The sequence below is a fragment of the Ornithodoros turicata genome, chromosome 5, assembly GCF_037126465.1.
Source record: "Ornithodoros turicata isolate Travis chromosome 5, ASM3712646v1, whole genome shotgun sequence".
NCBI classification, from domain to species: Eukaryota; Metazoa; Arthropoda; class Arachnida; order Ixodida; family Argasidae; genus Ornithodoros; species Ornithodoros turicata.
In genome coordinates, this window is record NC_088205.1 from 5485564 (window position 1) to 5508164 (window position 22601).

The following is a 22601-nucleotide window of genomic DNA, read 5'->3' on the forward strand; positions in this document are numbered from 1 at the left end:
GTTTATTGTGCCTAAGAACGGCCGCAAGAGCCTTGGTGTTGGCTGGTGTTGGCTCGGTGTTGGCTGTGTAGCCATGCTGGGATACAAAGCAAACGACGTCACGACATATAATATGGGTATGGCTGGCGAAGTTGGTGACGAATGGACCAACTCCACCCTATGAAGGGTGTTCAATTCTGCGGGATCCCTTTTATTATGATATACGTCTTTTCTTTTCTTTTTTGTGACTTTTTTTTGCCGATAATACACATTTTCGTGCGTCCTTTTTCTTCTTTTTTTTTTTTTTTTGTTGGTGCGATTGCACTGATACCTAAGGATACCCCAGAAACGAAAAGCCAACCTCAAGGCTACTTCCGTCTGCTCCCGTGTACGGCACTAGTCTATAGTGGACTACCTGAGAGGGAAACACGATATATCTAGGGAGTGACTTTTTCGGGTTAAGTGCCTTTCACAGATTCGGGGGTAAAAATCCGGCGCTATTTTTAAATCTGTAATTAGGGGAGAAATCGGGCGATAACTGTGCCTTCGGGTGTTATCGGGTGTGTTTGTTTCTTCTCTTGTCTATTAAGTCCTTTCCTAATCTCTCCTTTTTGTTTTTCCGCGGGATCGTGACCTTCCAGCGGCAGTCCCCGAAGGCATAGACAGTGTTGACACACATGGGTTTATTGCTGGGAACGTAAGTGACCCATTCTTACATGTGTTACACGTGGCAACCTTTGTTCGTCGTCAGTGGAAAAATCACTTGGAGATTTCATAGTGACTGGAGTTCGGGGAGAAATCTGGTTCAAATTGAATTGGTCGGAGGTCAGTTCGGGGGGAACAACCGGGCGGAATCGGGTTTAATCCGAAAAAGTCACTCCCTAAATATAGCGTACCTGCATTTACCCCATTTTCCATAACCAGTCTCGTTGACCACTATACATTGTAACCCCGTCCTCGCGTCACTGGTTGCGCCTTTTGTCAGCAAAACGAGATCAACCACGTCCCGAGACTGGGAGGTACCCGGGTTCGAATCCCGGTGCCGGCTGTGCTGTCTGGGGTTTTTCCTGGGTTTTCCTCAGACGCTTTCAGACATATGTCGGCACAGTTCCCCTAGAAGTCGGCCCAGGACGCACATTTCCCCAGGGCGTCAGTCGTGACGTTGCCCACATACGTGAGGCCGACAACGGCAAGCCCTTTCACCACCACCACCACCACCAACCACGTCCCGAGTATATGCCTACGTCCCATGACCCCCGACGCTTTCATCGCAACGTTGCGCACTGCATCAAACGCAGCAACACTGCGCTGCGCTGCTGACCGTGTCCACTGCGTAATTGGACCCTTCTGCTTCCCATTATGACACTGCTGCGGGCCATTTGTTGATTGAGAGCCCCATCGCCCGAGGATAATGGTACCCATTTTACGTACTCTTTGCCGAGACCCTTCCGAAAATGCTTTGTCTTTTCCCATTTCTACTTGGAACTGTAAGGATGTCACTGCAAACCGTGTCACCCGCTTCATCCCTTTCGTTTTCGTATTGCCTCGGCTTTCTCCCTCGCTGTACCGCTACAGCGCTTTTTCATCTTACTCGCGCGGAGTAGGAATTCGTTTACTTGCTTCTGATTTATAGCGAATTCGTGCAGAAAAAGTTGCGCTAACTTGAGTGTGCATGTCATACGCGGCCGCTTCAATCCAACGTGCGTCGCGTTTCATGCATTGATCATTCCGTTCCCTCTTCCGTTCGTGTCTGGTACTTTACACTGCGCTGCACGAAAGTCTGACGTCACACACATGCGCGTGCGGCTTTGTCGTGTGCTATACGCGACAGCTCGCACTCTTCCGTTTGGTCCTGACGGAATTTTTGAAAGGTTTACATTTAGGAAAATTTTAAAAGCGATAAAACCGTGTTTAAACTGCATAAAACGACAAAGAGCCGAGGCACCATAACACACTGTTCAGCACTGTTTTACCGCTTTTAAAATGAACTGTCACGAACAAGGCCAAATTGCCAACGTGTTCCAACCTATTTATAGGAAAATGTTCCAGGGTTCCTTCTGTGCTACACAGCTATAAGTGCTATCGGGTAGTCGGCATCCACATCTCCACGTTTTCTATTTCTTATATATATATTTTTTATTTTGTTCACGTCTAAAGTTAACACTAAGGCATCTTGCGATAGTCTCTCAGTATTCGAAACTGTCCGAAGCATAGAAGCGATGGAGAAATACAGGCTTGTATACTTACAACAATATGTGTAACAAACGCTAAATACAGAAATATATGCCGATACGTAAGTGTTACGTATAAAAAAGCGCTACCTATACTCAGAGTTGTACACGTTACTCGAAAAAAGTAATTGATGACAATTACTGTTACTACTGCGCGAAAAGTAATTCTTTACCGTTACAAATTACTTCATCAAAAATGTAATACGTTACCGATTAGAAATGTAACGCGTTACTTTTCCCGTTACTTTTAAATTGTCTCACCTCCTGTCCCAGATGAGGACGGCCGTATAGGCGTTGAAACATCCGCTTCGTTTTGTTACTATGGTTACTGTTGTTCCAGTAGGTCGCGGTTGTAAGGAATTATCGTATTTCTGTGGTCTGCATGGAACACGTGAGGACTAGAGACGGCCGTCACAGTGACCTCTGCGTCATTGCTTCAGTCGAAGATCGGGCTTGCTGAAAAGTGTTGCCATTGTTGACAGAAGGTTAAAAAAGTAATCGATTACTCGGTAATTGATTACCGAAAATTGTAATCAGATTACTTGGAAAATTATTTGCTCACAAAATTAATTGATTACGTTAAAATTTACTGAAAAAGGTAATTGATTACTAGTAACGCAATTACAGTCAAACTCCTTTACAACGAAACTCAGGGGACAGCAAAAAAAATTTGCAGTAAAGGTATTTTCGCTAAAAAGGATGTCCATTATTGGACCTATAGGGCTCCAGCGGGACCGCAAAAAAAATCGCTGTAGTGGTATTTTCTTTAAAAAGGTGTTCGCTATAAAGGAGTTTGACTGTACTAGTAACGCGTTACGTACAACTCTGCCTATACTACAAACGTCTCGAAAAAGAAAGTCGCGCCATACTGGATTCGAAATGCTGCCTGTCGTTCGAAGCGCCAGGCTTCCATTAGAAACGGCACCACCCTACGCAGACCGTCCGTCAAGGGGGGGGGAGGAGGAGGGGAGGGAGAAAGGGATACGTGCCGTCGACACCCACGACGAAGCCATCTGTGTTGGTGCACTAATTACACGTGTCACGCGCTGCATATATGTCGAGTGCGCGGGGCCTGTACTGCATTTGGCCGCATAATGGATGCCACTGCGTGCATCCCGAATGAGCCTCCCCCAGATTTGTGACCGACACTGCGCTGAGAGATGGAGATGTTGCGCATCCCGGCGGACAGATGTATTAGTAGGAGTATATATGTTATCAGGAGTATAGTAGTATATCAGTTGGAGCACCGTAGCGCAGTAAGCTTGTAACTGCTCAGTATACGGTTTGACGAAGAAGTATTTATATTAGGTAGGATATGCGAAGTGCACGACGTGATCGTGGCAGAAAATATGGCGGGATATGAAAGTCGCTGAAAAGGTTAGCCAGCTGTAGGGATCGAACCCACATCTTCTGGATTACCGGAAGATGTGGGTTCGATCCCTACAGCTGGCTAACCTTTTCAGCGACTTTCATCTTTCATCGTTGATTTCTTAGGCAATTTGAGGCTTTGTTTGTATCTGTCCCTTCTATGTTGTTCCAGCCTCAGAACATCAGTTTCTCTCTTGTTCATGGCGGGATATACTAAGTTACTGATGATGTACGTAAGCGCATGCTTCGAGTAAACACGTGCAACCTGAAATGCAAGCAGTGCGGGCTGTCGTGTGTCGTGCAGTCTATGAAAAAGGAGTAAATTGGGGAGTAAGCATGTCCCTTATGTTGTAGTTACTCCCCATTTTAGTGCCTGGCCCTATAATTTGCCCTCCAGCAATGCAAGATGTCCCTAAACTTTGCAAGAACTGCAGGGGAACACTGCATTTAGTTCCGAAAGGGACTAATGTTTGTTATATACGCATAAATAGAAAACGTACATCAACAATGCGTACAAGATATCGAGCAGTACAGTAAACGAAACGTATCGTCTCGCTTCCGCATGTTCGGCGACGGGTACTGTAGGGTCGGGTATTTAGTGCATGGGGGTTCGTGTTGGTCATCCTACATAGGGAATCAGAACAAGAAGAAGAAGAGAATGAGAAAGAAGTTCCCGTGAAGTCGGCCCAGGACGCACTATTCTCCCCCCCCCCTGCGTTCGTCGTGACGTTGCCAGCTTTCCTTTTTTTCTCTCTCTCTAAATAAACATATACACCCATTACCAACGCCTGGATCAGCCTTTTCCGTTAGCCACCCAGCGTCATGTGACCACTCACCACTAGCAAGCACCGACGGTTCGACAACAGCATCAGGGCAGTAGCTGTGGAAATTTCCAATTTGCGTATCTTATAACTGCGTAAAGTAGAAAGTTGCGGTAACAAAGACGACTGAGAAAAAAAAAAAGCGCCTCCCGTTGGAAAGTGGTTTCCATATGCAGGATTGAGATGTGACCCGAATTCGAAACATGTCATCGACTTACAGGCTGTTTATTTTTAGCCTTTACATAATTTTTATAACAAAGCTATGAGAGCAGCATAGATAATTTTTTTTGCAGTTCAGTTCCACGGCCAGGTGGACATCCTCTGGAAGAGAGTATGTACACGTACAAGATGACTAATTACCTAAAATACATTAATTAACTTTTTAATTAAAAGGTTTCGGGCAAAAGTGAGATGGCAGATTGGGAGACTATCCTATAGTTGCAAGCCGTTTCACGTTTAACAAATCCTGAAAGGCGCACGTGGGATAAAATATCAATCACCGAGTTTTGATATGTAAATGAGACGAAACTGAAACCGAAACTGAAACCCAAACCGCGGCGACCAAGAACGAGGGGAGTATAGTGCTCATTTCACGTCAGAGGGTCACGTGATTTAGAGCGGTGGCGATGGCAGTAGGTGCCGCTCAGCTGGACAGATAAACTGCTTTCCGGCCACAGGGGTGGCATCCGATGTATTGCTCCGTAGACGAAAGCGTGCTGAGCGAACGCAATGCATCCTGGACAGGTCCTGGTCGCGCGTCACAGCGAACGTCAAGGCACACGTGACCTTAATGATGGCGGCGCCCGTGATCGGCGGCCAAACCTTTTGTAAACAATGCGGTTATTGTTTCTGCACGCCGTTTATGATGTCTTCCGGTCACGGTAATTATTTTAATCCGATAATCTCGCAGCATAACGTGCAGTTTTACGCATAAAGCCTCGTACCGTCGACGGCTTCCAAAGATGTGATGACGACCGCGCTTTAAGACTCACTGCTCGATGCGATGTACAAGGCGAAATGGGCTACCATGTTACGGAAGAAGTACCGCTTTATGCCGGCAAAATACGTTCATCTCTTGGCGTTATGACGACTAAAATATGTCGGTAAGCGGCAAAACGAGATGTAACAAAACTGCAGTGTTGTACCCGCTACCCGAAAAAGGTAGCGCAATACCGATACGCGCTACCTGAGCAAAAAGTAACGAAATCCTGATATCGTTACACGTACCTAAAAGTAGCGGAATACCGCTACCGTTAACCGTAAAAAGTAACGCGATACGTCATGCGCTACTTTTTAGGAAAGAAACAAACAGTATCGTTGATGACGCACTTCAAACGTCTTAAAATAATAAATAATAAAATAAAACAATATCTCAAAATAATAAATCGACGTCCAATGGAGGTTACACGTAGGTTGCCTGAAGGCTAAAATTTGGAAAACCGTTTTTTTACAGATTTACTAAAGCCTACTCTGTATCCTGCATATCTTTTTCTCTTCCTCTGAAGCAAATAAAGCTCAAAGCAAGTCTACCGATAAAAGGCTCAACAGCTTTGTCACAAAAAGAACTCGGATTGCCCGGAACGAGAAGTTAGTAAACATACCATGGTGTGCTTTTTCAAATTGGACGTTGACTTCCTTGACGCACAGATAAAGCTTTCCCACCGAGGCGCATAGTAGACATCTGAACACCACGCTACTGTTTTGTACTGTAGCAGGCCATGGTCCCTCCATATCAGCGGACAAGAAATGGCAACTGTCAAGCACCTAAGCGTACGTGGTGCAATGTCACGTGGAATGTCATGACTCATAGCTAGCCAGGACGCCTCCAGATGGAGTGACGTCAGTTGGCAGACAACTCCGACAATGCACCAAATCTTCAAGAAGGTTCATCCCAAATAGGGAACACGTGGAGGACACATCCTCTTTGTAAGATAACGGCCTCTGTGCCCTCCTTTCGGCTATTTCCCGGTCTTGCCAGAATGAGTTGTGATATCGGGCAGCTTGATCGAAGGCAGGCAGAGTGGAGGCTTGATGATAGGTCGAAGTCGAGTTGTCGCGGACCCCAGCTCGAAAAGTAGCGGTAGCGCTCAAAGATTGCGCTACCGCAAATTTGTAGCGGAAGTACTTTTTTCGTTACCAGTTTAAAAAAGTAGCGCGATCTCTACTCCGTTACCGAAAAAAGTAACGGATACGGTAGCGCCGCTACTAGTAACGGCGCTACGTACAACACTGATTTACAAAAGTCACATGACCTCCAAATGACGTTTTCTATGACGTGCGACCAGGAGAAGATGGCAGTTTTGCCAAAAGCACCCGCTTGAGGGTAGTTACAACAATGGCGGGTTTGTGTCACCCCTGTGTTTCCGGCCCACATAAGCCTGCGTCGGCGAGAGTGCTGCTCTCCTCAGCCGCGCTCTTTTCGCTTTCGGCTCATTCGCATATCAAATTCCGGGAATGGATATTTTAACGCACGTGCGTGTTTCAAGGTTTTTGTAAACGTGGAATAGCGTTCAACGAGGATAGTCTCTCAATCTGCTATAAATCGGTATTTCCCTAAATTCCCTAATTAAAAAGTTAATGAATTTCAGGTAATTAGTCATCTTGTAGTTTCATATACTCTCTTCCAGAGTATGTGCGCCTGGCCGTGTAGAACTCAACTGCGAAACCAACATCTATGCTGCTCTCGTAGCTTTTTTTAAATAAAAAATCTGTAAAGGCTAAGAATAAGGACCCTGTATATTGTCTTTCACTTTTATCTGGATCCTTGCACGAAAAAGCCACTCTTTTAGACGCGGATATCGGTCGGTCTCTGAAGAAAGCCAGTTGGCAATACAAGAAAACCCCACGAGAAGCTTGGCTCTCAGACCGCTCGTAATTGCACGAGAAACCACCAAAAACTCAGAGAGGTGACTCACCCGTGTCAGCTGAGTGTCTCCTCCGAAGCTAATCTGTACGCACGCATATAGTATGTGTACTACCCGTTCTCTGCGTAAGTGTGTGTCGCTGCTTATCATCGACACTGTAATGCTCTTCACGACTTCATTGCTGTATTACTTGGGTCGCTTTCCCTTCAACTTTCATACGTTGAACGCACATAAAAATAAAAATAAATGTTGAAAGGGGGTAAAACCCTCAGTGGAGCGAAAGGCGAGGACGGAACACGAAAAAAGACGAGGACAGTGCACTGTACTGCCAACCAAATAATTGTTATTTCGCGAAACGAGGTCTTAAATACGTAGGAACCCTCCTCTCCCCCTTTATTCCCTCTCGTACCGGACTTCAAGCAGCACAATGTACTAAAAGTCGAGTGCAATAGGGGTGGACGGTATGTGTCTTATCAAAGTTCTTTAGTTTCACGAGTCTGTTCAAGGCCTTCTACCTACCCGTCCACCCCTATTGCACTCGACTTTCAGTACATTGTGCTGCTCTGGTGTTTACATCACTATATCTTGCACTCCCAACCGTTATCATTAGTGAGTTTTAGGACATCGTACGCTATCCCCTTTACGTACGGAAGGGAGAGCGTTCACGCCCACAACAGAAAGAGAGCTTCGCGCAGTGCGCAGAACCAACAACGCTATCCTTTACGTACGCAAAGGCGATAGCGTACGATGTACTAAAACTCTCTATTAAGTGGCCCACATGAATGCTGATATTTTTGGGGAAAGATAAATCGAGGGATAACTGCTGCAGTTACTACCTGCTTTTTTTTTTTATCTCATACGCCTCTTGAAAGCGAAGGCTACCTTGTTTTTTATACCTGAACAAAATTTTTGTTTTGTGGAATTCTGCCTCACATCCTACACATGTCAATAGGTGGGCCCCCAACGTACTATATCTAATAGAGGTATATTAGCTGAATCTTCTTTTAAACGAGTGTTAACGCACCTTGATGACTGCCCGATATATACCTTACCACACCTTAGTGGTATAGAGTAAACTATGCCCAATATGGCAACCTACTATAAAATCTCCAACTATGAAAAAATGCTTAACTTTGCGCTGTACTACCATTCACGAATTATCCACTGCGTTGAACTAATCATTCCATTGCTCAAAGGTCCTCTGAAATACCATACCAATGTGTGATATAGTTATTTAACAAATTATGACAACTTCTCACACAGCTCTAGAGACGAATTTTTCGACATTTGATCTTTTAGTTATTGATATCCACATATACATAGATATACAGGGTGTTTCAAATAACGTGAAAAAATATCGCATTAAAAAAATCTACTTGTCCAAACACTATGGGGTCAACACTCTATCTCGGAGGAGATTTTCCATTAACCTTCGAGCACTTTTAGAAAATTTAATTTGCGAGAATATGAAGTTTTCCAATTGAACTCACAAATCTGCGAAATTATCCTCACGTTTATTTATTTACTTTATTACTTTTTAGTTTTTACGGCAGCAAAAAGGGTATGCCGGATGTACCCCATTCTGTTGCAGAACACATTCACTACTACAGTGGTAATAGCCGGGGGGGGGGGGGATGCGAAAATCGTTGTTTCGAGGTGGGCAAATTGACGGCCGCGCCCTGATATCAAAAAGAAGCGAGGCGAGCAGGCCATGTATGTACCTGTTATCTGTCAAAGTTATCTGAAAAAAGAGCGAGAAGGATATAGGAAGGGGCGGGTTACCAACTGTCCTCTTTCCGCCGCATCGTGCATTAATTTCACGGAGAAGTGAGCTCGGCCGACAATTTGCGCACCTCGAAGCGACGTTTTTCGTGTTCTTTTTGTGTGTATTTTTTTCAGTTATTGCAAAAGCGGTAGGAAATGTATTTTACAATTCAATGAGGTAAATCCAACGTACGCTTTCCGTTTCTGTCAAGAAAACGTGAGGTTGACTTGGCAAATTTCGGAGATCAATTGGGACAATTCAATTTCTCGCGAATTAAACTTGATCAAAGTGCTCAAAGGTAACGGCAAAATCTCCCTCGAGATAAATAACTTTGACCCGATTATGTTCAGTCAAGTAGATTTTTTAAATAATATTTTTTTATCACGTTACGTGAAACACCCTGTATAAACACACGCAATCAAACACCATATGCGCACAGACAATTCCTCCATTTCACAAGAATCGCATGAATCCCGTCGCTCTCTTAACGACAAAAGACCCATAACGCTAACAATGAAAGCAATTCACGCAGATAACCTCATTTGAGCCGGCCGTTATTCTCTAGACAAGCTTCCGATCGATGCAACCCCCATCTCAGCCCCCGAAAGACAGCTTCACGACGAGCTCTTTTGTTTTTCTACAAAAGCCCCCTCCCCCCACCATGTTTCGAACACACTTCCTCAGTGGTCCCCTTCGATTGCCCGGGTTCACATTTTTTTCCCCTCCCCCAAAACGAAACTCCGGGCCGAGAACCCGTGTCGTCGTCGTCGTCGTCGCAGTTCATTCGAAACAGGCCGAAAAATCATTAGGGCGCCGACTGATTACCCTCGGGAGCAGGGCATGTGAATGTCAGACGGGACGTATTGTCTTTTACTGTTATATTTCGCGATTCATTAACGTTACCATTTCAGAACGCGAGCACGCATTTGCAGTTCTGACTCGGGGGGAGGCGGGGGGGGGGGGGGCATTATTCAGCGACGTCGGGTTGAATACGATTACCAAGTTCAGCTCCGGGTTGAGCGATGCTTACGTCCGAAAAGGGATGCAGGAAGTGCACTTTTCCTTGGACTCTTCCCGCGTTTTCTCTCGAGGGAACGGTATACTCAGTGCTCCATTTTTGTTTTTTTCGTTTTTATTAATTGGTAATGTAGGCGGACTTTATGGTGATCGGCAACATGTTTATGTACGAATAAAAATAAAAAACGCTGACTTTATCTCGACAAGTGGAAAAACCAGCCGGAGTCTTCTGCTTCATTTGAATTTAATTAAATCTGTTTGTTCAATAATTTCGGCCGCGCGATGTTTCATTGAATATGACGCTCCCCGGGAATACAGGTTCGAGCGTTGTGTCACGATTCATCCCAGGGTTATAAAACGAACAATAGACCTGTTTCTCTGGGCCAGGTGGCGCGAGTGAGCAACAACGTCAGCGCCCCAAATTGTGCAACACGCAGTCGTTTAGCAGACGACGCGGCACTTTCAAATACACAGTCTCGAGTTGTTCGCACTTTTCAAGAAGCACCGCTTTTTCTGTGGATTTCCTACAGGTTTTGTAGCTTCCTTTGGCACCATACCGTTTGAAACACCATGCAAAACACGCTGATGAAACGACCTACTGTTGGGATCTGTGGCCGTTTGGGCCCGAAATGGCTCTGTGCAAAACTTCACTGCAACAGCCCTATAGTCCTCTGGGAAGGGGCATCAGGTGGTGAGGATGCTGAGAACTAGGGGATCTACGCATAACAAAGTGATGGGAATCGGGAGGGGTGAAATGGGAGAAAGAAGGATGATGGTGGTACAGGAATGGGAAGCCAGTGCAATTCCTCTTGCTCTGGGATTCGGGTAAGACCCGCAGAACTATACCAACCACAGAATGTACGAAGTTAAACCGGTTAGAGCCGGTATGAGCTGTGATTGTTTACTGCGAGCCCAATTAATTTTTCCCGAACTCGAATGTGAGAGAAAACAAAATCGGTTGGTAATGATAGGCAGCTATGTTTCCGGTGTAAAACGGTGTAGTGACGCCGAAAAACGTCGCCATGATATTTTCTTGTAACGTATCCCAGCAAAATCATTCCCGATTTGCAGCGAGACATGCATTTTATTAGAAGCAAACAATCTTGTATGATGGCTCTTGTCATCCTGCAGCGTCACCACATCACCATTTTCCAGGATTAATGAGACGCCTTATGGCGTTCCACACTTTTCTTTTTTTTTTTTTGCATTTACCGCCGTTTGACTTGCATCGGCAGTCCTTCGCTACCCTAAGTACTAAATCCACAGTCAGGCTGATCGTATCAGCCTTCATTAAGCGAATCCGAGGGTATCGCAATTTGAAAACCTTTCCGAGGCTCATTAAAAGCCAGATGCCAATCTAAGGAACGTACGTATACTCGAAATCGAATTTCGCAAACAAACACGCAGCCTCTCGATATCCGATTGGGAGGCAAACTTTAGTCCCCATACGGTCATGTTTATAAATTGCCTTTGGACGATAAGCCTTCGAAATAATGTGACGCATTGTACAGAGAGTTTAGTGACGGAATAACGATAGTGGCGATCTATAATAACAGTCATAAATCTGCTGATTTCGTCTCGACTTTTCGGGCACGTGATTAAACGTATCTCGCACTGACATATGCAGGGCTCGTTAATCATTTCCGGGTGCGGGTCACCACATACAGCACAAAGAAAAAGAAGAGAGAAAGAGAACAGAAGAAGGAAGAGAAGAAACAGAAGAAGGACGAGAAAGAACAGACATTCAATTTTGTGGGGCCATCTGTGTGTCCATGCTGATTTAGTTACCCACTGCTAAAGCGATATCTTTACAGGGAAAATCACCGTGTATCGGTCACTCAGTGGACTACATGACACTACATGAGTGCCATCAGTACGTGATCGCCAGACTGTGTTTGCGGTACGCTGAAATTGTGTCACCGCCACAGTAGCAATAAAGAAAAAAAAAGGGGGGGGGAAGGACGATACGATTTTACGATAATTGCGCGACTTTCAATACAACTTTAATAGCATTTAAAAAAAAAAGTTTCTCCAAAAATTTACTGCCAACGTTGGCCCTATCACCTCACTTAATTGTTATGGGAAAATTTATTATGTACGTAATACACAAACTTGTACACAACACAAACTAAACCGATGACAACAGGGAACTTCAGAGACTCGAATGACTATATAGAACACGCAAAAAAAAATTAAAAAAAACACACAGGCACAGGATAAACTTTGTACACTCTATACAACTAACAGACATTGGCCAATACACGGCCTGAACTTGGCCACGTCGCGAAGTAAGCAGACTTGTACGTATCTTGAGTACGTACTCAAAATACAGTATTTTAAATACTTTTTCCGGTATTTTGGTACTCTACTCAATACTTTTTTGCGACAAGTATTTTTAATGTATTTAAAATACTTTTTTCGGTTATTGCTACTCAGTACTCAAAATACTTTCCTTCCTCGTCAAGCCATATCCAGCACGCTTCCCGCCGTGCCGAGATTTTCAGCTCACTGGAATTTAACCCCCTTTTTCTTCGCTTTTTTTATTTTCGGGAATTCGCGAATCTGTCATTTATCCTCTTGTACAGTAGGCTGGTCCCAAGCCTGGTCTTGCTTCTCAATAGCCAGCTTCGTCAGAAAACCGTTCCCATTCATATTGCCAGATGAATCATCAGGGGATTAGGTACAAGATAATCCCGGCATTTATTTCCTTTGCCATCAAAGCAATAAACACGTGCCAGAGGTTGAAAGACCCGAACCGACATACAGGAGGGATTACGAAGTTTTGGGTCAGAACATATCAACAAAGTTTACTTGGGTTCACCAAAGTTCACCAAACATTACTTGACACCAAGACGTTACAAATGAAAGATATGCATGGCTGATGAAGTTTATTCCTTTCATTTGTAGGGCCACGTTCAGAATACGCGTTTCGCTTACTGCTAATACTAAAGTACTTTAAATAGTATCTTAAATACTTCTTAGAGTATTTAGTACTCTACTCAAATTACTTTCAGTTTTGAGTATTTTGTACTCTATTTTAAATACTTTTTCGGTGGAGTATTTAGTATCTTATTTTAAATACTTTTGCGCAGTATTTTGTACAAGTCTGGAAGTAAGCACTCTCTGTTTGCTGCCCTCGTAAGAAGGTCACACACGTCCCTCGGCCGCTTGGCCAGCGAATACGCCACTATAGCGCCCTGGCCCACAGTGGGCGATCGCCTCAACATCCTGCTGGGTTACCTTGGGTGCCATGGCGGGAGTTTGTACCGGGTGTAACGGTCTACGTTCCGGGCATTCATAACAAAAGAGGGTCTGTAGCCCCCTGGTCGCTAGAACGGCGGCTGAGAACCTTATAACTGACGTCTACCACTCACATACTCTAGTATTCACTGATGGCTCTATTGACGACCGTACCAAAAGTGTTACTTGTGCCTTCCACATCCCATCAGTGAATACGTGGCCTGACGAGGCAGAACATCGCGTACCCGATATCCTCCATGACTGCGGAACTTCTGGCTCTCCTGTCCTGCAGGCAAAATGTATTAAATTAAATCAACCAAATTATAAGTAAATTTTCTGCGACCAATACCTCGCGGACTTCTCAAACGGAGCGAGCCTCCCCCCTCGCCCCCCCCCCCCCCACCAATTTCTCTCTCGTAAGCATGTTCGTCTGCAAAATTGCTGCTTCATTCTATCGTTTTCTCGTGCACTTCGGGAAACATTGCCCTAAACCAAAGTATCGTGTCCTTTATTTGTTTGATATCCCGTGTTGGAGCCGCGAGGCAACTGTAGCCATGAGAGGCAAACCAAAGTCTCGTGTTAAAGGTTCCACCTATAGTGAACAGCCGGCCTGCACAATTCCACTTTGAGCTTCGCGTCGCCGTCGGCTTCCACACAGCGCGGTATGCAGACATACAGAAAGAGACATTGCAATCCAGCGAACCTTGTTCGTCCTTCATGGAACCAACGCCTAGAAGCAGGTTTACGAGTGTTTTTCGAAAGCCGGCGCGTAAAATTGCGAAACGGTCGACACGTGACAGTCACTAAGGAAATGAGTAGCCTCGTTAAACGGACGCCCGCCGTCGTCCGTATGGTTCGTTGGGAAAGCTCGTGGTCGAACCGCATACTTGCATTCCGACGGAGAAGAATCCTGGAGGAGTAAGTGGAATTCCGAACGAGGTACTGTATAGGATCCGTATACGCGAGGACTTTGGCCTTTTTATGCGACCTCACCAGAAATGCCACGCTGCGCGTGGGGCAAGGTCAAATAGCTAACGTGTCTCGGATTGATTCCTTCTTTGTGGTAGTTCTTTCTTTCCTGTTTTGAGTGACATTAACTTTTTTTTGAGTGCGTCCCTCAAAATGTCCATTCAGGTTTCACAATAATGCTTAATTGCAGCGAAGAGGAGTGGAAGAGAAATACAACTGAGTCGATCGGATCGGACTCCGTATCTGGGTGCACATCAGCAGCGAGCCTTCCCAGGCAGCACAATGTACTGAAAGTCGAGTGCAATAGGGGTGGACGGGTAGGTGGAAGGCCTTGAACAGACTCGTGACGCTAAAGAACGTTGATAACACACATACCGTCCACCCCTATTGCACTCGACTTTCAGCACATTGTGCTGCCTGGGTTAAATATTGCTTCGTGACGAGTCACTTTTCCAACTTCTATGTCTGATAACGACTAATTACGGACATAAATAATAATAATAACGTGGACCACGAAGACAGTGAAAGTAAAAATACATATGCATCCGTGTGTATCCTCTCCGTTACTTGGCAGTTATCGCGTGGTCGATGAAACAGTAACTTTACTCGTGATTTCGCGCCAGGAACCGGGAAGTGAAACGCGTGAAACCCCGGAGTGCCCGTCAAAGTATATGTCCGCACCGAGAGCTTTTCGTAGGGCGCGTATATAGTAAACCGTTTGCTTACACTCAAAATGGTTGGTTTCTTAAATGATTATTGGTATACTGTATTGTTCATTCTATTCAGACCAGTCTCCGAAAAGCGAAGGTCATACGGGTTTTATCTGGTTGATGACTGCGTTCCGTTCCCGAAGAACCGTTCTGTTACAGCTAGGACTCACTCCATTATGTGTTATACGCGGGCTCTCCGGTTGAGGATGTTTCATTCGATGGTGAATCGCCAAATATGGATTCCGTTTGATGAAGCCCCCACCCCCTCCCCCCGTTTGATGAATATCTTACGTTTGCTGGTGCTTTCTCTTTAAGAAGCGCACACAGCTTCAACATTGTACAGTGCGCATGTGTTTTAAGTATAATTTTTCCACGTCGCATTACCGACACCAACAACAAATGAGGGAGAAGTGATGATGACATGGGATGTTTCCCTGTGGTAGCCACAGGGACCCACCCCACTTCACAGATGAATTATGGTGAACGTGAAGCGACGACAGGTCGGAGTTCTGTTTGAGCTCTTCGAAGAGTCCAGTGGCTTCCATGAAAGCAAAGAGGGAGCGAAGAGCACGGCCCAGATGCGCACGGGAGCTCCGTGCGGGCCAAGTACTTTGGACAAGCTGAATGGTCAAGGAGCTCAAGTTGGCGTCGAAACACCCGGCGTTCACACATGTGTCGGTCACAGTCCTCGGTGATATGGAGGATCGTAGCTGGGGTGTGGAAAGCTGGGCACAGCGCCGTTTTACTGTAACCCAGCTTAACCCGGAACGAAGGGGTGAAGGCGACGTCGAGTCGCAGACGACACAGAAGTGACGTAACGCTTCGAGGGAAGCCACCTGGCATGCTAAATGATATAATGACGGGTCCACTGCATGGAGGAGTGACCACTGAGTGATGTCATGGCACCATTGCTGGCGGGCCAAGCGTGACACCAACGCAGACAAGTAGAAGCGTCTATCTCCGTTGGAGAGGATAATGGGCACGGCTCTGGAGATACGGTGGGCCACAGCAGACGCCAAACCTGCCTCCTCGTTGCGCTGAATGCCAATGTGGCCGGGGACCTACTGTAGTGTCAATCGGAGTCCCTGTTCCCCAAGAACCTTGAGCGCCGTCGGGATATGCTCCGGGGCGGTAAAGAGCCGCGGATGCCCATGCTTCCTACACATTACCGAGTGGAATGCTAAGGACGGCATTGTTCGCGAGATGTCTTCAAGTCAGTTTTTTTAATTCACTCCTGCAGTAGCATCGAGTGAGACTGCAGTATGTCCAAATAAATAAATAAAGACAAAAAATATATAACCACGTGCAAGGAAGCCTAACAAAACGGTTTCACAGGTTATCTTAAAGACATAACATCTCACATGACAAATAACAACGACTTTATTTTTAAGATGACGTATGGGGAGGTTCATCGCCGATCTCCCATGACGACTCCCAAGAAGCCTTTTGGGAACGTTATTGAACCATCGCGCAACCCACCAAACCGCAAAAGGAAAACGTAAAAGGCAAACGGCAACTATTTCCGCCAATAAAACCGGCGAGGAAAACGTACAGCAACGTTTTATAGTGGCCTAATAAAATCGCTTCAGCAGCAACCGCGCAAGCTGCATGTAACACTCGCACGGGCCCCCGACGCATGCTTCGTTAACGGAGCCTTCTTTCACTTGAGGTCCAACGCCTATTTCTTTAGGAAGCGTAAACGTTCATTTACGATCCCCCCCTGTAAGAACGCGGGGGTTCTAAACCAGGCAGCGAGGGCCTTAGGACACCCTGCAGGCTGAACTGGTTGTTAATTGCCTCTAAGCCTGGAGAAGGGGAAAGCTTCTGTTCTTCGCTGGCGCGTATTTATGAACGGGGCACCTTGTCCATTAATCAGACTCAATAGCGGTTCTGCCAACTGGGCCAACCCTTTAAACGACTTCAGGGACGTTTTTTTTTTCTTCTTCTTCTATGTTTACTGCGTGGAGCAGTAAAATGTCTCTACTCTCTCACTCTGTTCCATGCATAGCCTGGGCGAGTTTTTGGGTTCTTCCTGCGGGCTGGTTCGAGTGTAATACAAGAAGCGGTAATTCAAGGAGAGAAAGCCGGTGAGGAGAGCCATTAACCGTGACGAATGATGGTGGACGATATTAATGCAGTTAGCGCGGTTACCGTAATGGAAAATTTGTTAGGATAATAACGTAGCGTAAGAAGTGTTAATAAGGACTCTCGGATGAGTAATGAAAGCGTTAGTTACTCAAACTCAATAGTGCTACACGAGGCGGAATGGTAGTAACTACTGGAATTAGAGAAAGAGAGAGGGAAAAAAGCATTTTGCGGGTGCATGACACAATAGTGCTGCACAGATACCATTCGTGCGATTCCGACTGAAAACCTGTGAAAGTGGATCCCAAATGTCGTGTCTTGCTCGGACCGCAACGGGTTCTAGAACACTTTATGGGTGACGATGCCAGTCGCCATGTACACCTGCATCATAGCGGCGACCAGAGCGTCGAACCGAAGCGTTTTTCGGTTTCTTTCGGGGGTCAGGTTCGACCATAAAGGTTCAGCTCCGCAGTCCCCATATATCGGTTCGATTAACCGGTTCAGCGGCTGTAAACCGGTTCGGAACCGGTTCGAGGTTCTAATATGCTACAAAATTAGAGGTAGTCACTAAAATTATACAAGATCTCGTACTTACGTTTTTTATGTATTTATTTCTGTTTTTCGACCAACAGGACACCCCCACCACCACCACCTCCTTCACCACACACCAACCCGAACCGAACCGGTAACCGAAGTTTTTAGATCGGTTCGGTTCCGGTTCAGCTCCAAGATGGCGCTAGTAATTACGGTTAATTCCGGTTTTCGGTTTCGGTTCGACGCTCTGGTGGCGACACCACACCAAACACTGACAGAATCGCGTAAGCGATTTCGATCTCGTTTATTCCTGCCGGTACACCGCCAATCAGATGCTCCAGAAAATACCCATACGGCTCAGTATAGTCAATCAATCAATTACACCGAGCATTATTTATTTATTCGGCTGCCACATCAATAACTTAGTGAATTATATCTAAGACCATTATACGACTTTGCTGCATTCTATTACGGGCCTATCGACTGTGTAGACGTTGCCCGCGTTGAGGTGATAAGGGAAAACATTACACGTCGTAGGGAACTAATGCGTATCCGAACTCAATAAACTTCACCATGCTGGAGGTACGGGGACAGAAATCATGCATTCTGCCTAGAAGACCCACATTCATCAGGAGCAATCAATACGAACATTTTGTGGCCGGACGCTTCAGCTCGGTCATGATTAGGCTACGGACTTTCCTGCATGAGTGCGATCAATAAAAGGTAGGAACGCACATTACGGCTTGGCCAGTCGCGTATATGGTTGTCTTAGTATGGTTACTGCCAATGAACTGATACGGAGGGTGATTCCCTGCTCGCTATCAGCTTTCCAAGCTCTCTGTTTGATCTTGTCCGACATCCTATGTAGGATGGCATTTACGTAAATAACCGTATAAATACATACTTTCATGAAGGTAGATCACACAGCGGGCCGACAGCTTGTGCGTGGGATAATAACTCGCAGAAGAAGTGTGAACCCCTTTAATTCCGTAGTGGCACTTCACAAGCGTTTGGCACAATTCCGATAGACGCAGCTAATTTTCCTTTCCTTTTCATCTTTTCTAGTCTCTTCCCCGAAATGGTTACACAACCTGCGGATAACTATAGCCGTGTTCAACTCAAGAAGAAAAAGAAATCCGTCAGCTCTCAAAAGATTACTGCGCCGCAGATAGGATGGCTGGGCACAGAGAAGTCACTCTCCCTCCTCCGCCAGATAATGTAACCCATCACACTCACTCTGCTTCCGTATTGGCTGTTACGACTGGCCGCATGACATTACGCGAGCTCTTTCCCATGGTGGCGCTGCAGTATTTCTCCTGGCGCGCGGTTGTGTCTCCTTATCTCCAACAGCGTATGTAGATGACGGACTAGATTTCTTTTCCTTCGTAAGTTGAACACGACCATAGCTGTGTATTACCGAACATAATATCTCACACACGCACACACACATAAATGGGATGATGATGTGGTGGGTCATTCTCCGCCGTTATGGTGGTACACTGCCCCATTGCGCTTGTGGAAGGGATGAGAAAGTGATGATGATGGAAATGTGTCCTATTAGAGTTCGTCCATTAGTCCAGTGCTGGAGAGGAACTCAGCAACAGCTCGTAGGCCCTGCATCAGATGTGAGCGGTCAGACCATGGCCCGAGAATTTTGTCTAAGTCGAAGTGGCGTTGATCGACGCGTTGGGGAGCAGTTTCCATGAGGGAGCGCTCGCGATCGTACTGTCCGCAGACCAGGAGGACGTGATGGAGGTCACCGCGCACACCACACGTGGAACAGAGGCCGGACGCGCCGACACCGAGGAGGCGTTTGAAAGCCAGTGTAAAAGCCACATTAAGTCTCATGCGGTGGAAGACTGTGGTAACGGAACGCGGCATTCGGCGGGGGATAGTAAGGGTCAACGGAGTAAAGCAGAGAGTGGGTGGCGATGTCACGTTGCCATTGAGACTGCATCATGGGGCCAGTGAGGCTTGAGACGAGGTAACGGCGGTCCCCCCGGGACAAGATGATAGGGACACGCCGGGTGTACTGGTGCGCGCCCTCGTTTCCACTGATGCCCACATGATCCGGGATCCACTGGAAGACGATAGAGTGGCCCTGTGCGCTTGCTTTCTTGTATACTTCTAGAATTTCAATGACAACAGGACTGAGGAAGCAGTGAAGTCCCATAGTTGCCACACACTGCAGCGCAGATCTGGAATCCGTAAAAACGACCCAGGAGCAGCGAACGGGGCTGTCAGATAATTCCTCTCGAATCCAAGATAAGCCCTCGTTTCTCGAAGAACACTTTTACCCGTAATATTCTCCACATCCATAACTGTGAAATACTCGACTACAGCCCCATCCGTCCAGGAACATTGAGCTCATAATAACGGGCGGAAAGGAAAGGGGGGAAGGGAGGACACTTCATACGGAGCACACGGTTGGCCTTATAGCCACTTCCCAGCCCGCATCTCAACACGCTATCCATCACGGGCAGGATTCACGTGCTCCATCTTCGCGTTGCTAATAATGCGTTATACGTGAAGACATCGTCGAGATAGCATCCATCTTCCGTGTCGACGAGCAAGGAAGGAGAGAGAACGTATCATGTTTTAAGGAACTACGGGTATCGGGAAAACGAGTGCTATCCGCATGTTCCTCAGATTTTCCTTTTCTTCTTTTTCTTTCTTTTCTTTTTTCGTATGTCATTGAATAAGAAGGCTCACGCGTCGCTATGAGGAGCGAATATCCGTGGGTTCGCCCGTTCGGGCGTGAATAAAGTATATCGCCACCAGATTATATTTCGGCCGTTCTCGAAGCTTCGCAGGAAACCGCACTATAGTATAGTCTCGCGCACAACTCAAAAAAATGTGTTCTGATGCAGTTTCGGCCATCGATAAAGTTTTTCGCATGCGCGCTTAGATACGTTAGGTTGATGAGCTACGTTTGGTTAGGTTAAGTGCGCTTGGCTAAACTCTTAAAAAAAGGATGTACTTTAACTCCTTTCCTTGACACATATATGACACCCTTTTGGAGAGTACAATTACTCTCAAAAGGGTGTCTTATCATTCTCTCAAAGGTGTTATATGCTACTCCCTTGATGGAGTGAAGAAACACCGTTTTGGGAGTAATTGTACTCTCCAAAAGGGTGGTATATATGTGGCAAAAAAGGAGTTAAAGTACACCCTTTTTTTAAGAGTGTAGGTTATGAGCTATGTTATGACGCATGGCCTCCGATTCAGTATCATCATCATTATACCTTATCGTTCTAAGCTACAGTGTGCGATTTTCTAGGGTCGTTGCAGCTGCACACGTATACACATTGAAGACAAAGCATCGATCGATTGATTGAAAAAAGAAAAAATATGGAGCATCGAAATGCTCAAAGCATCGCTAGAATTACCAGCTTCGCGAATGTTAAAGCATATCACATAGAGGTAATTTATTTTAGGGATGTGCCAACCAAATCCGCGAATCCTAGGCAAGGATTCGAGATTCGGGAGTCCGAATCCCACTGTCCTTAACAAGGCGAATCGAATCTTTCGAATCCACCGACCACGTTTGTTCGTTTCTTTTTCACATTGGCGCCTCCGAAGTCCGCCGAAAGCCCCATTGGCCGACGGGTGTTTTCTTGTTTGTTTACATTGCTCTGGACTGAAAGAGTTACAGAGGCAGACACTGTTACAAGTTTAAAAGTAACATAGTTTCGCTTTTGATTGTTGCTTAGTTTTATGAAAATAATTCAGACTCGAGAATTTATGTATTTCTTGTATTCGATGAACAACACGTTAAATAAATTATGTTTATAAGAAGAACTATGTATGGGTATATTTTCTCCTGAGATTGAACTATTATTTAATTTGTTTTTCATTACACAAAGGTATAATATTCTGCTTCAAAGCACTTTTCAGTATAAGATTTTTTTTCCTGCCTCCCTTGGATTCCGATTCGGAAAATTCTGGATTCGTCCCATCTCTAATTTATTTACGTGTTACGCATAATGTCAACGACACGATTATGGTATGTACACCTCTCGTCAACCTTAATAATAACACTGGAAAAATATGATCTCGTTTCCAAGCGCAATTAGAGCGGCCCTTGGGGCAATAAGGAAATCTTAATCGAACAAAATTTATCAGTTAGTTTAACGCGAGGATTTTGTTCACTTAATATTCCTCCAGTGATACCAGGGTGGCTGCTATATCGCGCTCGGAAACGAGACTGAATTTTTTTCCGAGTGTTATTATTAAGGTTGACGGGAGCTGTACAATGCACAGTGTCACAAAGTACTGAATGGATCTACTAATGATACGCAACATTATATCTTACATTTAAGATAAGTATTTATTTGTTTTTTATTTATTTTATTCTATTTATTTGTTATTTATTTACATTTCAGATAAGTATAAGCTTTCGGACGGAGTCCATCCTTCATCAGGTGCACCTGATGAAGGACTGACTCCGTCCGAAAGCTTGCTTTTCAGTAAAATAAATGTTCAATCTCTTTCAATACTTATCTTATTCACTTGCGAGTGCCAGACTTCTCCCATATTTCGCCTGTTAATTATCTTACATTTACAACGAGGAGAACAATCAATATAATGCAATAACACGGAACAGTCAAAGTAAAACCTTTAAACGAGCATTCGACGTCACTTACAATAGTCAGTAAATTATACGGCAACGACTGCCCGCAGAGTGTTTTGGGATGAATATTTTTCCGCAGCTACTCCTATCCTACATTTCAAGAATAGCATCAGTGTCGGTAGTATCGTGGTGACGTTCGGAAGAGTATGGCAACGTTATCCACACGTTTACATATCATATATTTATACAGTCAAACTCCTTTACAACGAAGCTCAGGGGACAGCAAAAAAAATTCGCAGTAAAGGTATTTTCGTTAAAAAGGATGTCCATCATTGGACCTATAGGCTCCAGCGGGACCGCAAAAAAAAATCGTTGTAGTGGTATTTTCGTTAAAAAGGTGTTCGCTATAAAGGAGTTTGACTGTATACGCATTTAAACGATACTC

General features: G+C 45.3%; 1 protein-coding gene across 2 annotated transcripts in view; it reads left to right on the top strand.

Moving 5' to 3' along the window:
- LOC135393820 (isatin hydrolase-like) overlaps positions 1-22601 on the top strand; it is a 112234-nt gene that overhangs the window by 71648 nt on the left and 17985 nt on the right. Inside the window, exon 1 of one of the 2 annotated variants that reach the window (XM_064624103.1) lies at positions 14101-14224. The exons of the other annotated variant lie outside the window; for it this stretch is intronic. The gene's annotated coding sequence lies outside the window, so the exon portion shown is untranslated. Of the gene's footprint in view, positions 1-14100; positions 14225-22601 lie in introns of those variants that run through there. 2 annotated transcript variants of the gene reach the window in all.